Source organism: Streptopelia decaocto (assembly GCF_964273445.1).
Source record: "Streptopelia decaocto genome assembly, chromosome: 24".
In the NCBI taxonomy this organism is placed as follows: Eukaryota; Metazoa; Chordata; class Aves; order Columbiformes; family Columbidae; genus Streptopelia; species Streptopelia decaocto.
Genome location: NC_138679.1, coordinates 2,618,350 through 2,635,625, shown reverse-complemented (window position 1 = coordinate 2,635,625; position 17,276 = coordinate 2,618,350). Strand labels below are relative to the sequence as shown.

At 50.9% G+C, this 17,276-nt stretch overlaps 1 long non-coding RNA gene across 1 annotated transcript; it reads right to left on the bottom strand.

The window, feature by feature from the left end:
- Window positions 1-1,697: 1,697 nt before the first annotated feature.
- Window positions 1,698-5,185, bottom strand: LOC309449735. The gene is made up of 3 exons (XR_014185995.1): window positions 5,049-5,185; window positions 2,768-2,895; window positions 1,698-1,753 (listed from the first exon to the last, which is right to left on the bottom strand). It is a non-coding gene; the product is annotated as an uncharacterized lncRNA (long non-coding RNA).
- Between the last annotated feature and the right edge of the window lie 12,091 nt (window positions 5,186-17,276).

Sequence of the window (17,276 nt, the reverse complement as noted above, 5' to 3'; positions counted from 1 at the left end):
AAGATGCAGCCACTAAAGACAAATTTAGCAACACCTGATCCAGAGCCCTGCGATGCCAGCAGGGAGACTGGGATGGGAGCACGAGGGTGGCACCAGGAACCCCAAACCCTGCATCCCTAGAGCCATCGGCCAAACCTCATCACCGCTGTCTATCCCCAGACCAGTTTTGCTTTATGTGTATTATATCACCAGTTCTGTGCGTTTGCTGGGACCACAGCTCCTCCCAGAGAGCAACACCAACCTTTGGTGTGGGTCCGATTGTCTGGGGGGGGCAGGCCAGGCAGCCCCACTGCTGCTCCCCACGGGCTCCGGGAGAGCGGTAGGGAGTGGTGCAGGAAGGCTGTGGACTGTTTGTATTCCCCAAGAACATGCTATTTCCTTCTAGAGAGAAAAAAAAAAGAAAACTATAACAATTGTTTGCACTGCACCCAGCGCTGAACCGCGCCAGAGGGTGCCAGCGCTAATGGCCACGTCCACACTCAGTGCCGAAAGGCTCCAGCTTTCTTCTGGGGAGGAAACGAGTTATTTTCCCACATCACCTTTGAGAAGCAGAGCTGCTGTGTATCTCCAGCACGCCCAAGTGCATTTGTAAATTCAACAAAACAACTGTTCCCTACGATGATTTTTGCTCCCTTCCCCAATTCGGCCGCAGCCCAACATGCGGCGCGCTGTCCCCCCCAGGCTGTCCCCGTCCTGCCCGTTCCTTGAAACCATCAAGCGTCTTTCCCAGCTCAAGAGCCAAGATCCTACATTTCTCAGCATTTAGTAATCAGCATGTGATGGTAGGACTTCAGCAACTGCAAATAGTAACACCTCCTAAATCCATCTTGGTACAAACAATCCAAACAGATCGGGATACTTAAGTAGCTACATGGGAACATGGAAACAACCCTGGTGAGTGGGGGTGGGGGGCTGATTTTTAAAAGTGATCGTGCGATCTGAATTCTGCCAACAGGCAGCTTTCTTGTTTAGAAACATTTCTTCCATCTCACACGAACGTGTCCCGTGCTGGACTTGGAGAGAGGAAAGAGGCAGCACCCACACTCTTGGCTCTGGGGAGTTGCTTTTCTCAGTTTTGTGGCGAGGACCATTTTCACCCACCCTTGAAGACCTTTCCAGCCTATTCCTGGATATCCCTGATGGCTTTTGAATAAAGGGACAATCGCTGTGAGACTTGTTGAGGTCCATGGAGTCACAACAGCTGCCTCAGCCCCACTTTTCTCCCCCATCTATACCTGGAATCTATATGGTGAACGATACCACGAATCCGCTGAGTGGAGCTCGGCCAGCTGCCCACTGCCAACAGTTGCCAGCAAACATCGTTATTTCTACGCAAACGTTCCCATTCCCAGCCGGGACTCCAGCATCCAATGAGGATACGGATTGAAAAACAAGTTATCTGAAGTTATATCCACAGCTGCACAGCAGCCCGGGAGCAGAGGGCTGTTCGTGAAGAAGTTATCAATAAAACATCAGTGAATTTGCAGTCCCACCACCTCATTCTTTAGTTTGGTTCTGGTTTGTTTTTTGCCACATTTCCTAAAGAAATGCAGTGTGAGACAGTGCTGCAGTTTGGTATTTTGCTTTCCCAGCACCCACACACCTGCTGGTCCCTGTGTCCTTCCCAGGGAGTCGCCACCTCTCCTCTCACATCACAAGCGCTGCAGGAACGGCGCCACCGCCATATCTTCATCTTCACTCCTTCCCTGCCTTCTTTTCCATCCAACGCAGAGGTTCTTCAACACCATTTCCTCTGGAGAAAAGAAGGTTTGACCACCTCTGAGTTCAAAGTTATGCTCGACATCTGGGGAAGGCTCAGAAAACTCACAAAACAACAGTTATTTTATAGGTTTATACTTTTTAAGACCAAGAAGGACATCATCCACACAGGGACCAGCCGGCTAAAACACACCAGCCCAGGAGGTATCAAGGTAGATTTGGGAGCTTTTATCTTGCTTTAAAATTCAGCAGATCAGGATCTAAGCTCTTTTTTTCCACTACGCTCTCATCCCACAGCATTAAGAATGTGCTACAACCCAGCCACGGGTGCGGATGGCAAAACAGAGCACGACGGGGCATTTCGGAGGCAGCTCCAGCGCTACCCACAGCTCTGCCATCGCCCCAAGCCTCCGCTTCAAAACAGAAGGTAGATAAGGCATTGCCTGCTAATGGCTTTCCATATAAATATTAGGACCTTCCCTCTCAACCAGTTTACTCTGTGCACTGACCCCCTCACCAGGGTCACAGGGAATGGGAAACTGTGGGAGGTCCCCAAGTTTTATAAACGAGAGGGTTTCCCTGCAGAGACACGTACCGTGAGGCACCCGGGAGCCACAGACCTTGATTGATGGTGCCAAGAAGGTCTGATGTAGGGGAGCAGCGCCGGAGCAGTGCTGGGGAGGGATTACCGAGAGATTTAGCAGTTCAGGTGGATTAAGGGTGATTTGTCAGTTGTCTGCTGTGGGTCTCCCCCCAAAAAAATTTAAAATGGCCAAGTGCTGAAAATCATTTAGCACAGGAGACAAAAACACAGCCCGTTCCCTTTAGGTTGGGTGAAACTGAGGTTCGAATGTGAGTCCAGGTATGAAATAGGGGCTGATGGTGGGCTGAGGAGGGGGTGAGACAGGGCAATGTGCCATCTCCTCCACTGCAGCTCCCAGCGGTTCCCTGAGCCCTGTCATGAGGCTTCAGCCGCAGCAAAGACAAGTCTCAGCTCCTCCCGCCTGAGAAACGACTCAACACGGAAATGAGGAAGATTGGGTCTTACCAGACACTGGCAAAGCGTCCTTTGGAAAGGCCGAGCTGCACCCCAGAGACGTCCCATGAGCGGCCGAGTCCGGGGATCCAGCTGCACGTTTTGGGTGCCAGGAGAAAGCAGATTCGGGCAGTGACCCCCTGTATGAAAAGCATCATTTCTTTTTTCCAATAAAAGGTAAAGGGAGGGTCTAAAATGGGAAAGCGTAATAGACAAGTAGCTGGAAATGTAACTAATACAATTGTAAGAAAGATCATGCTAGCAACACATCTCTGTTTTTAGAGGAAATCTAGATAAACAAATCAAGGTGCAGCTGAAGGACCGCAGGTCTCAGACTGCAAAGATTGACACAGGACACACCGCTCTCTAATTTGACTCTTGCAGACGGGACCATTTTAGAGTTCCCCGAGCATGCTTGACAAGTTATTTCCTCGAGCCTTCCCTAAGGATGGGGCGGACGTGGAAGAGCCAACGAGGCAGCAAACCGCCCTCCCCCAGCTAATGAAAACCAGCACCCAGCACAAGGGCTTGTCAGAAAGCACAAAGCAAACCCCGCCGGCACGGGAGCGAGTCGGGGATCCACTGGGGGATGCCCTGAGAAGGGTTTGGTAGAGCCAAGGATCAGCCCAAGTGTCCTTCCCACTTGCTGAGATCTCATTTGGGGCCAACCAGGGGCCTCTGCTTCATTGCTTTCAAACTGCATCATTTTGGGTGCAGGGAATCGGGCTGTTTTGCTGTTTATTTTTGCATTGTACTGTGCTGTCCTCACATTTCTAAACCCAAAATGAAACTGTTCCTCTTGCAAGTGGAAAACGCAAATATTGCCATTGTGGCCACACAGGTTTGGTTTTTCTTCTCTCCACCTGCTAAAATCTTTCAGTGTTGAGAAATCCATCTACAATGTCCCTCGGCTGCAAAACAAAGAGTTCAAATCAACCTTTCTGATAATAACTTCCCAAAGGTGAAGCTTTGGGAAGCTGCTCTCAAGGTCCTTCCAGATGGGCCCCTCTTGGAGGGAAACACCCGCTCATGGTGCCCGTCTCAGGTTTGTGCCAGGGACAGGACAAAATTCAGGGCACACACAAGATCTACCAAGCACAACATTTTCCCAGCATTTGGCCACTGTTGGTTGAGAGGGGTGAAGAGCAAATCTGAAGCTATTTTGGCCCATTCAAAAAAAACACATGGTGGCCACCTCATTTTTCTGCACACAGCTTGACCAAACTACTGTGGATTTCGATGCTTCGCCTGCCTCTGTCAATCCGAATCAAGCTCCCCAGCCCAAGCAGGGCCCCGTTTGCACACTCCCTCCCCAGGACCACGCTCGGACCTGGCGGCCGCATGGAAGGGGCTCAGCTGGTTCCCATCCGCGTCCTCCCAGCAGCTGCCCCCAATGAGCTCCAGATGCGGGGCTGGGTGTGCGAGGGCGCGAGGCGCTGCGCTGGAGGGAGAAGGCGGAGGCAGCTGAAGCTGCTGCTTTTATCTCCTTCGCTTTGTTTATGAAAAGAGAATTAGCGCGTGGTTGCCAACAATTTACTCTGGCGAGGGCGCTCCTCCAGAAATACTTCTACTGCCGTCAGAGCGAGCAGACACGGCTCGTCTTCCCGCAGCTTTCTCACCACCAACCAGGGCTGCTGAGAGATGAGACCCCAAAGTGGCCACTAATTGCCAGAAAAGCTGCTGCTTGAGCCCATCACAGCCTCCCGCAGCAGGGCCACACGGGTGGGTGGCCAAGCAGCCAGGAGCAAGGAGAGCAAAGCCCGTTCTCCTCAAGCATCTTCCCAGAGGTTTCTCTTCCTCAGGCACAGAGGTGCCTTTGGGGTACCCCAAATTCTGTGGCATCCCATGAGTCACATCCCAACTGGGATGCAAAGCCCCGCAGCCCTCTGGGCAGGGAAGGTGGCTGTAATATTGAGGGTGGCGAGAGCCTGGCCCAGGTTGGCCAGAAAGGTGGTGGATGAACCATCCTGAAGACATCCCAGGCCAGGCTGGACGGGGTCTGAGCAACCTGAGCTGGTGAAGATGTCCCTGCTCATGGCAGGAGGGGAACTGGGGGAGCTGGGAAGGCCCCTCCAACCCAAACCATCCTGTGATTCTGTGGAAATGAGCACAATCAGCTGCAGGAGGCTTTTCCCCACGAACCCGCAGCATAGAACTCAAGAAGGCACCACTGTGGCGGCCGTATGGAAGGTGAATTCAAGATTTAGTATTTTAGAGCAAAACTTCCCATACAGAAGGCAGGTGGCACCAGTGACCTCAGGCTGCAGAGGGTGCCCTTGTGCAGAGACCTCACCTGTGCCACCCACAGATGTGGTGTTTCCGGAGAGCTCTGCTGGATTTAGGGCAGGGTTGGAATCCAAAAACTGGAAGAAGCTGTAGCCCCGTTTCCCAGCAAGATGGGGTTGGTGTGTTTTTCCTCCCAGCGCTGCGTAGGCCTGCTGATAGATAATTGGATTAAGAGCAAGCCAGCATCTGCTCAAGGTTATTTACTGCTTTTAAGAGGCGAGCTTTATTTGGCATTATTTTTGTCTTATCTTATTTTTGGTGTCTGCGTTGAGTCTGAGTTATGGGAACATCCTGGATGCACCAGCATCCCCTCTGCGTGGTGTCAAACATTTGCCAGGCAAAGGCAGCTCCGTGTTAGCCCTGGGGAGGCTTTGGCAGGAGCCTCCCTGCGCTGCAGCTGCCACGAGCATCCTCCCGAGCGGGACCACCGAGCTGTCTGCCAGCATCACGGGGTATCGCTCTCCTCACCTCCCCGTGCTCCCCCTCTTCCAGCCAACACGCAGGTCTCAGCACCGGAAAGGGCTTCCAGTCCCTTTTGCTCCAAATTTTCCTCTCCAGGACCATCCAGTGGCACAGCCTGGACCAAAGGCAGGGGTTTGGTGGGGCTGGGGATGGACCGGGGCTGCTCCCAGCCCCGTTAAAAGACACGGTCACATCCATTCAAAAGTCACGGGCATATCAGTGAGGTGCAGCCATGCAAAGGGGAAGAAAACACAACTGGGACCAGACAGGGACGAGCAGGGCGGTTTGTGGGCGTGTATTGGCACATTCGAGGCACACGCACGTGCATACGTGGCTGGACACGGCTGAGGCAGCCGTGGGATTGGGGCATTGCAATGGGTTTGTCCAGGTTGTTTTGGTTCCCCCTGCTCCAAGGGGATTTTAGTGGAAGTATTTTATAATCCTTAAAAAAAAAAACAACAGCGAACACTAAAGCAAGTTTTTTGCCATGGGAAGGGGGATCCCCTCTATGTGGCAAGGGAGGCAGAAGGGGGAGAGAGCAGAGAGAGTTTAGGACACAGGATGATGCGGGAAGGACCTTCTGCTCCGAGGTGGACTCTCCCTTTGGAAAGGGTTGTGCAGGGGTACGTGAGCTCAAAGAAATCCCTGGGTGAGGGGGGTGATGCTGTCACACAGATTTAAAGCGGTTTTGATGCAATTGTGGCACCTGGCTTTGCAGGGATTAAAGCAAAATGCAATTCAACGCTGGGCGGGTGCTCAGACACCCACAAACATCATCGGTTCCAGATGGGCTCCTGCGTGTTGGCTGAGCAAAGGTAACGGCTGCGGCTTTCCGGAGCTCAGAGGGGGGTTACGCTGCACCCCATCACCCAAACAGGCCAAGGACGCACATGGTGTTACATTTAGCAAAGTGGTGTTAAATTTAGCAAAGTGGTGTTAAACCGCAAGAGCTTGCCTGCGCATCTGTGTCCGAGGAGCAACTCCAAAAAGGGTTCCTGTAGCTCCAGGAGCTGAATTGATGTTCTTGCTGAGAGCTGGGGTGCTTGGGCTATTCCTGAATAAACCAACAGCAGAGCAGCATGAAACTACAAAGAAAAGAAACCGTTATTGCAAAAGCTGGAAAACGCCACTGAGTGTGAAAGGGCGCAAAGACCTGGGCGATGGAAAAGCAGCATCTTGCTTTAAATAGCTTACTGTAATCGAGAGTGCCTTGGTCTGCTCTGTATCGCTACTGGGAAAGTTCACGCTGATGCCAGACCATCACCTGTACGCACATCTGTGGTACTGGAACGCTGCAGAGCTGAAAGAATAAAAACCCTTTAGAGAGGAAAATGTATTTTGGGATTGTCAGCTGCACTCACTCAAAATCAGCTATAACCTCACTCCACATGTGGCGGCGTTTTAATGAATTCCCCCTCCCCGCGGGACCAGGCTCGAACCTAATTCACACCAGCAAAGGGTGTTTCTAACTCTGCTCCAGGCAGCTCCCGCCTGACGTCAGCGAACCCAGGACTGATTCAGCACCGCCGCTGCTGCCGTTTGCACTCCCAAAATGGGACCGAAATGGGACCACGATGCTTCTCCTGCTGGCATCCACCTCTGCTGGGTATGGGCTCTGCAGGCGCAGGCCCTCGAGGAGCCAAGTTTTAGTGGGGTATAAAAGTTTGGGTAACTTGGAGCAAAAGACACACAATGTCTCTCCTTTTCCACTTTTCCCCCCTCCTTGAAAATGTTGAAGAGTGAATAGTTGCACACAGTCCTGTCTTCACAACGCGCTGCTCACCGGGCTGTCCTTTGGGGCTGGTTTGGGGTTTTTCACTTCCAGTTTAGGGGATACAGCTATTTTGCCAAATGCGTCACCAGCCCCTGGACGAGGATGTTGGTTTACCTCTCAAAAATGCATTCTGGTTCCATGGCCACGTCTCCAGCAAACATAAAACAGCATCAAGAGCTCTGCGGGCTGCAGAAACCTCCCTGAGTCACATCAGCAACCAAAGGCACTCAAGTCCTCCCCCAGAAAAATGAAGGACCCTCTGCCACATCCCTCTCACCCTGAATTCATCAGCTGGCTTCTCCGGTAACACACTCACTCGCATGTCATCAGGAAGGAATTTGCGCTCCGTTTGATAATCAGAGATGAATCGGTGCAGCAGCGAAATCCTCAGACCACAAACTATTTGAGCAGGTCTTTCAAGCCTCCTGCTCTCGTGTGTAGACCGTCCAAGGACCCGCTCATTCCCGGGCATCCCTGGCCCCGCTCATAAATCAAAGCATTCCAGGCCTGGTTTCCTCTCCACGTCCACGAACACTCACAGAGGTTTCTTCTGTAGCGAACTTAATCTGGGCAATTGTTCAAAAATGTTAAAATTACCTGCTCCTTTTATGATATAATGACAGCCTGTGGAGGCATAATTTAGCTCAGACCTGAAGACGTCTGGTTTAAGGTTAAAAAGTCCTCCAAGCTAAACTTTATCCAATAGCAGCAATGAAAAACTCAGCTTGCCCAGTGTTAATTTTGGTTCCTCTAATTAATGAAGCTATTCAGATCACAGCTGGGGCGGGTGGGTCCAGCTTTGCTTTGTCCCAACTTCACAGAGTCAGTGCAAGTGTTAATGTTTCATGGCACCAGATCCCAACAAGGATTTTAAATGATCTGGATGCTGACTCAACTTGATTTGCATCACTGTCACCTGCCCTGGTCCTCATGGGGACCCTCCAGCCCAGGTCTTGCATGTCATACGTGTCTTGCAGGCCTTACCAGCATCATTTTACCTGGAGGGCTGATATCTGCAGGTTTTTGGCCATAACACACATTTCTAGCACAGCCCAGTCATCTGAAGGGGGAAAGTTCCCAGGGAAAGGAGGATGTAGAGAGGCCAAGAATGTAGGTAGCTCCAAAACAGGATTAGACATCTCTGTGGATGTCAGGAGCGGTGAGAGCTAGTACAATTAATGATAACCATCTGGGCCAAGGTAGAAACCCAGTGCTGCAGGACCCCCAGCAATAACCATCTGCTGGAGACCAAGGCAGGAGCATCTCCCCCATCTCTGCACATGACGTGTCTCTTCCATGTGCCTTTCCCTTCGCGTTCGTAGCCTGGGCAACTCAAAAAGTTCAAAGCAAAGAGTCAAAAGTGCCTGTGCACCCAGGTAATTTATTCTAGGAGCCTCATTGGAGTCATTTTTGGCACAACATCTCACAACTGTTCAGTCGTTACTCGCTCCCCACTTGTGATGCTTCAGCAGGGAAAGGGGGGAGCGCCAGCACCACCACACAGCCGCCCTGAGGGAGCGCAGCCAGAACCGCAGCATCTCCCCACATTGCTCCCATGTGGGTGCCCCGGCTCCAGCACCACCCAGAGCCCTAAATGCTTCCAGGCCGGAGGAACCCGGCTGCTGCTTGGCGTCATTCGCACCAGGGAATGGGAGCCAGCGTCTCCCTGCAAGCACACCCCAGATGTCCCAGAGGGAACATTACAGCCTTCAGTTACCCAATTAAAAACGTGTTTGAGGGGATTTGATTACTCACTTTGACAGAGAGAAGAAAAGCCTCCAGGTCCTGGCAGCAGTGAGGATTTACGAGCTGGGGCTTTGCTTCAGGTCGCTCTGCCTGATCATGATGTGTAGTAATGGAGCAAAAAACCAAAAGATCCAAACCAGGGAGTGATGGTGTCTGCATTCCTGGTGCTTGAATCAGACGTCTTTCCTGGCAGCTCCAGGCCCCGCTGGCTCCGGGGACATGGGGAAGGCGCAGCAGTGGGGCACTGGAGTCTCCCATCCTGTCTCAAGGACAACCTGGAGAGCCACATCCCAAAACAGTCCCACTCTCCCACCCCTCTTCCTCTGGTGATTGGGGTGTCGATGGTTCCTCATCACTTGTGAACACCTCCTAGGGATGTGCTGAATGCTTTCTCGCCAGGTTGCTAAAGTGCAGAATCTGCCTTCTTTCTGACCCAGGGTGAACACAGGCCTGGCGGTGACCCCGCCATGCGGCTGGTGTGTCTGCTCCTTGGGTACCCCCTGGCTCCCTCCCCTTCATCTCCCTGTCAAAGCATCACCCTCAGGCTGGGAAAAGAGGGAAGACAAATCTCACAGCCGTCTGCCTTACTGCAGCCTGTGAACAGCATCCAGAAACGCCTCCAGACAAGACAATTACTAACGAGAGCTTTGGGATCGTGTATATTTGCCACAGCAGGGAAAGGGAGACATGTGGCCAACAAACCACAGCGCTGGCTCCGAGGAAGCCAGCCCGGGGCTGAGCATCTCCCTTCCAGCTCCCCTTCCTCACCTGCTTCACACCATGGTCACGGACAGGACGCTCCAAACTGCGCTCGCACCTTGTTCCTCGCTTTTCTTTGTGCAGAGCACCACAGTGTCTGGTGTTTCCCTTTAAAGCAATATAAAAATGAAAGGAGAAAAAGTTATAAGTTATTTCAAAGGTCTTTGCTTCAAAAACATTCAAACCAAATTTACGCGCCCAAGCCGTAAATGTTCCTTTTATTGCGCACACAAAATAACCCTCTGCAATACGATTCCTGTAAATTTATGTTTCTTCAAGAGCCATTAATTCAGCCCAGGTCTTTTCTTCCTCTTTTTTTTCCACCTTAAGTCGAATAATTCATAAATACTTCACGCTGGAGTGTACTTTATGGGCATTATTATGATCACTTGAATGTGGAAATGCCTGTGAAGTTATTACAATAGTTTTAATACACCACAGACTCCCAGCGGTATATATGGATATAAGGTACAGAGTAACTTCATCCCACACCGGAGGGAAGAGCTCTCTTGAGAGGTCATTTATTTGGGCAAATTATAGGGATCCTGTAGCCCATATATGTCTCTGAATCGAGTCAAAGACAACGTCTGGGGTGAGTTTTAATTCACCACACTCCAGCTCCGGAGCGTTGCGTGCGGCGCCGGGCAGAGTGAGACACGGTTTATGTGCACAGGTCTCCAACAACTTCCAGAACCAAACCCACTAAAACACACAAATATTAAAAACTAAAAACCAGTTAGAGGTGCATCAGCAGGGCCATCATAAAGACATGGAGACGAGCAGGTAACCTGCTTAGTTGGAGTCCTTAGGGAGGCTCAGAGAAGCCAAATTACCCTCATTAGATGGCAGACACTATTTTTTCTGTTGTCCTTGCACACGTCGTAGGATGGCACCCAGTTGAAAGCCAGCAATTAAGAGTCACAGGGCTGGATCCCCCCAGAGATATAGCTGAAAAAATATTGGTTTCTTGAATGGAAAGAGACAGACCACTACAGCTACCAGAGTATACCAACATGGGAATAAGAACTCACCAAAACTAAACGTGTTTTCCAAGGTTGCTGAGCCATACAGGGCCCTTCCTCAGGGTATCTCAAGGAAGCAGCTTTGCACATGTTTCTGGATTCTGCATTTCTCCTCCTCACTCTCCCATGTAAAATGGATCACTGGGGGCAACTGTAAAGCAAAAAAAGTCAGTGGGAACACGTTTGAATTCCCCGAGAGGTGCTGTAGGATGACAACCCCTCCAGCACCCAAAACCAGCCGCCCCGTGACCTTCCCCACGACCACCCAGAAAGTGCTGCAAAAAGAGCCCCCGGGTCCCGCCTGCCCCTGAACCAGCACCGCTCCCCGGGAAATCCGTCTTTTTGTCTTGTAAAGAACTCCTACGGTAATTGCCTTCATATCTCAAAGGTGTCTTACAACCACAGAGGTGCAAATATTTATCCATACTTGGAATTGCAGAGTGAAGCCAAACTAAGTGTTCCCAGGCACTTCAGCAATTGTTGTTTTAAGACCTGAACCATAGACACCTGGCTGGAATTAATCAGCAGATGTGGACACGGAGGCAGAGCAAAGCCCTAATTAACCCTTCACACATCAATGTCAAGGTCAGGGGGTGTTTTTGCTGGGGCAGCCTGTATCTCGATGTCAGCTGTCAGCAGCGCAGGGATCCCGGAGCAAGAAACGTCCTCATTGATCAGGGCATGAACCAGGAGCAAAATTTATCATGGTTGTCACCGCTTGGAGACTTGCTGTGCCAAGGTGCTGGTTTGTGAATAGCAGCAATAATAAATGTTTATTACTAGATAATAAAACAGAAGAGCAAATCACCTTCCGTACGGGCTCTGTCTAAAATCAGTAGGAGTTTAAGCATCTCTTGAAGGGAAAGCATTCCCCGCGCACCAGGTGGTTTCAAGTAGTTCATGCCACCAACAGCTCCCCATCAAGATGACAAATCCAAGCCCTGCAGAGGTGACCAGGCACAGACCTGCCGCCTCTCCCCTCCAGCTCCTCTCCACACGCTGGCTGATCCCTCTGCTATGGCAAGAAATCAAGCCACATTGCCCCATCGTCTCCAAAAAGCAGCAGAAAATTACCCCATAACCAAGGTCCTCACACAAAGCACCACAGCAGGTCAGGCCAAGGGCTCCGTGTCCCTCCCAGCTCCTCTTTAACAGCGACCGTCAGAGGATGCCCCGAGAAACATGAGAACAAGACAAGTGTACACGACATTACTCCAAGTCCTCTCCCAGTCTCCAGTTGTTTCCAGCTCAGAGGAACAATTCAGACAGATGTTCTTAGTAACCCTTCAGCAATTTCTCCTACATGCCCAGTGCTGAACCCATACAAACTTCCAGCAGCCACAGGCTCCTTGGACAACAGGGCCGATACCTGTTGCCATTGCTCCCTCCAGCTCTGGAGGAGTCCCGTGCGTGTCGCTGAGGTTGGACAGTGTCACATCCTCTGCTCTTCAGGCCACCCAACCTTTGAGCAGCTGCCCAGGCCACGAGATGCTGCTTCCCCCTCCAGCCAGGCACTGGGGAGCAAATGACAACCACAAGAGCCGGAATCATCCTAGAGGAGCTACAAACACATCAAGGAGCTCTCAAAACCTGCATCCTGCTGCACTTGAAAAACGAAAGTCCCACCCAGCCAAACAGGTACGAACGTAGCCAAGCACCAGGATGCTTCTCACCATGGTTACTTCGACACTAAGCAATTTGCTCCTCAAGCCAGAGACAGCCCCAGTTCAGGAAAATAAATAAGCATGTCACTAGGCAGCACTGTTTGCAACTTTCTGCATGTTTTTGTACCCTGGGAAGACAAGCGGGCAATCAGGAGAGAGAGGATTTGCTGTTAATCACCAGGGAGGAGGGTGTGGGTGAAATTTTCCTGTTTATGAGCTGCAAACAAGCCCCGTGGAACAGGCCGAGCCACGCGATGCCCTCTTATCATGAGCCATTTCATTTGGCATAAACACCAGCCAGTCAAGGCCATAATCTCTCCCAGATGCTTTTGTCCATGGGCTTGATCTAAGGCTTCAAACCTAAAGCAGGGGATGAAATAATCCCCACCCACCGCCTTCTTTCTCCAGCATCGCGTTTCTACCCCAAAACCTATGTGCCTGGTGCCGGAGGTTGGAGGATGGTCCATACAGACAGTTGGAGGACGGTTCCTACCGGAGGTGACCATGTGTCTCCATCACACACCATCAGGGCCATGGCAGCAAGCACAGAGCTGCAGGCAACGAGGCTCTACCTGCTGCAGAGCCTGGGGAGGCTGGACCAGGAGCTGCTGCTCTGAAGAGCTTTTTGGGAGGCAGCCACCAGCCCCCAGCCTGTCAGGGACTTTAACCCAACCTGTCAGTCAAGGTCTACACGTCTCAGGCTCCGTCCCCATCACAAATGAACTTGTCTCACAAGGCCCAGTCCGACATGACAAGTGTTTATACAGGACTAACGAGCGTCTCCATCCCCAGGGACACGGCGGGTTGCCCCAGGCACGCACGCCGTTCCCGTTGCCGCACGCGGGGCTGCAAAGAGCCGCAGCCTGAATTCTGCATCGCTGCGGGGAGCAGCCCAGGACCAAGCGCCATCCTCCCAGCCCGGCTCTCTGCAGGACTGCCCGCCAGAGCAGGGAGCAAGCACAGCATGTTTGCCTTTGTGATTTAGCCACACAAACCATCTCCTGAGAAAGAAAAGCACCATTTGCTCGCTTAAGTGCCTTAAATATAGCATCAGGATTTGAGTAGGAAAATGCCAGCCTGTCCTTCAGGAGAAGGCAAGACCACAAATACCTGGTGCAACTCTCTTCACCTGCCCGAGGAGCCCTGGATCTGCTGGATTTGCCTCCCTGAGCCTCTTGGAGAGGTTCAGTAGCCACACAAAGCAATGGGGCCCACCAGGAAACGGCTGCAATGCTGGGTTTGGGCCACGCATTCCTGACAGTGCCTCTGCCTACACGGGGGCTCCTTCCAGCCGAGTCCTCGGGGCTCCATAACCTGGCAGCCTCCTTGGAGCCGACATGCACCACCTGTCCCACACAGCCCAGCTGCCTTTGCATGGGAAATCTGTGCCAGGGAGGAACCGGCTGCCCCGCACGTCCCCTCTGCCTTGGTCAGAGGCACCCACGGGTGCCAGGTCACCCCACATCCCCAGCTTGGCCCTGGAAATGTTGGTCAAGACACGGGGTTCACAGGACAGGAGGGAAGGTGCTGCCGATGTGGTCTCACCTGGGAATCAGGATGCAGTTGGTTTCCTCATCCCTTGGGAGCTGTGTGAGTTTATCCATGCAGCTGGTGCCCACCTTTGGGTTCCTCCTTCACAGCGCTCTCCTCACACCCTCGGCAGCTCCTGGGATTCACGCTCTCTCACGCCTCTGGATTTAGAATCACAGAATTATTTCAGTTGGAAGAGGCCCTCAGGATCACGGAGTCCAACCATAACCCAGCTCTAGCACTAACCCATGGCCCTGAGAGCCTCGTCTAAATGCCTTCTGAATCCAATCCCACATTTCAAAGACTTATCACACCCCAACGTCGGCCCTTGTTCCCCAGCTCCTCTTCTTGGATTCCTAGAGGTGAAGCCTCAACCTGTACAAACAGCTGGTTTATCCTTTAAAGATCAAATTAAAAGATGAGGAAGAGGAAAACCAGAATGGAACCTTCCTACCCGTCACAAAACACTTTTATTTTTTTCCTTAAGTGGAGACAATGAAAACATTTTGTTCTCCCCAAAATAAAACGTTTCTGTTTTCAAATGCATGTTTCAAGGCACTTGCAGTCCCCCAGTTTTTTAATTAAAGGCAGGCAAATTTCAAATGCAGAATGTCACAGTGCAATAAAACGTTAAACCATTTCATTTCAAGCATATCTTAAACAAAGCCTGCAGTTCTTCATTCCCAAAATGTTCTTTTTTTTCACTTCAAGCTTTGGTTCAAGTTGTAAATAATTTCAAAGGAACCAAAATAACTTTTATTTTCCCTGCAAACAAATGTTTCATCTTAATTTCAGCCAGGCTGGCTTAAAGTGATTGGAGCCAGACTCTTCTCATTGGTGCCCAGTAAATGGACAGGAGGTAAGGGCCATGACTTGAAATACAGGAAATTCCCTTTAAATAGAAGAGGAATCTTATTTATTTTATTCTTTAACTGTCAGGGTGGTCAAACACTGGAGCAGGTTGTGGAGTTTCCATCCTTGGAGATAATCAAAACCCAACTGGACACAGGCCTGAGAAACCCGCTCCGGCTGCTCCGGCTCCGAGCAGAGGGGTGGGTTAGACGATCTCCAGAGGCTTCTTCCAGCCTCAACCATCCTTATGATGTGTGATTTTATCACAAACTCGAAAAGGAAGCATCCAAGCCCTGGGGATACTCCAGCCCCGTTAAACCACCACGAGCTGCGGCATCACCATCTGCTGCATCTCAGAGCTTCGTGGTATTTCCAAGCTCCAGTTTCTGAGATTTTGCAGTTGAGTGTTTAAAATAAAACACACATTTCTTACCCTCATAAATGAAAAGCTGTAACCTCTGCTTGACCTGTAAAGGGGGAAAACAGAAGGTAGATTTGTAACAGAGAAACCCGCAGGCACTTCAAAGGAGCCGTCCTGCGAGCAGGCAGATCTCTGCAGCCCCTGCACCTCCTGCTTGGATCCTCCAGTGCCCAGCAAGGGGGAAACTCTGAAAAGCTTCTCCCAGAGTCGGGTATCCAAAATGTCCTGTGTTTGTATGGATCCTCTGGAAACAGCTGCGGCACCACCATGCAACGGGCTTCATAAAAATTCAGCGACTTTGGGAAAATTTGGGAAATGCCCAAGCTTGCCAAAAAGGGGTGGAAAGAAGAGTAAACAGGCTGTGGATATTTCTTATTTGGGTCTGTGGTCATGTCCATGCCCTCTGATGGGGTCAGGAAACAGGAGCGTGAATGGAGAAAGAGCTTTGAATATGCCCATCCCCAGGACCTTCATCTCTGGGATGCTTTGCCAGATTCAAACATTTTAATGTCCTGGCCATTAAGGACATTTAAAATGCTTTCAATTTCATCAAGGATCCTAGAAACCACACGGATCTTGCAAACATGCGCAGACATGAACAAGGCGCAGCCCTGCGCTGCACACGCCGTGGGAGCTCGGCTCCAGCAGCCCGTCCCGTGCAGCGTTTGGGGAGGATTTGAGTTTAGCTGCAAGTAAAGTCCCACACCCCCAGTTTGCTCAGTGAATGTCGCTCACCCCTTTCCTTTACAAAGGCCCTTGGGCCAGCAGAAGGACCTTTTCGATATTGGCTTTTGGAAGAAGCATCTCAACCTGTCTTTAAAGAGCCATCAGACTTAGGCTGAGGCAAAACTTACTATTTCTGCTTTTCTCTTTGGAGAAACCACGGGGACAGTGTCAGCTCTCAGCTCAGCCATCTCCTGGTGCAAAGTGACCTCTAGAGCCCGGCTCCGGCAGCTCCAGCACAGCCAGGCTCGGGGGATCCATCGCCCTCCTGTGGCAGACTCCAAAACAGCTTTTCTGCCTGTAATAATATCTGTATTTGCTGTAATAATATCGGTAGTTTTGAACAAGCAAATAATTTTTATCAGAGGTTTACACAGGTAGGAAAGTAATTTAGAGTTCCTGGGTTGCTGGTGATCTGCAGGATTGCAGAACGGGCCCATCAGCACAAGCTCTCACTGCCTAAAAATGAGCATCAAACTCAGGGAAATAACAAGAAGATGCTTACATGACAGTCAGTGTCTGTCCAAAAGTGACAAAGCATCCTTTTCTCGCCCTCATGTGAGTATTTGGCTCAGAGATTAAAAAAATACACTCTCAAGTAACATAAAAACACAGTCTCAGGTGTGAGGAGCATGTGGAGATAGAAGAGAGAGTGGAATGGGGTGAAAAAAGCTGCTTGGGAAAACACCCAGCACCAGGAGGGGCCTGATCCTGCACAGCCCATTCCCTTGCTATTGCCTCCTCCAAATGGGCAGGACTCAGCACAGAATTCCCAGAGGAACTGCAGTGCTGGAAAATTGACCTGGCGCAGCGTTCATCCCAGCACACCAAAAGGAAACGCAGTCCCAATGAAACCAGTTGGCCCAGCAAGCAGAGATGGGCTCGCTCAGCCCATCGCTATGTGCTCAATGAAATACCTCCGTGAGCAGACGGATGACGTTCGGATAAAGCACACGTGCTCCGAGTCCCGGGACCGCAGCCAGTAGGTGGCATTAATATGCTATCGCATGCATACGCGTGCTGTCATGTGCTATCAGGCATCCACTGCCTTGGAAAAATGGAAGTAAAAGGCAAATATTCACCTTAGCTGGAGATGACACTGCGGACTTTGATAATTAACTTTAGAGCCATCAAGTGTCACAGACGTCCTAGCATCTTTCTGTCCTAATGGATCTTCTGCCTGCTTCTAAGAGAGAAATATATAATAGGTATAAAGAAATATAATGCATCCCTAAAGCATCCATAAGTATCCTGGACCATGAGGAAGGCCCACGTGTGAGAT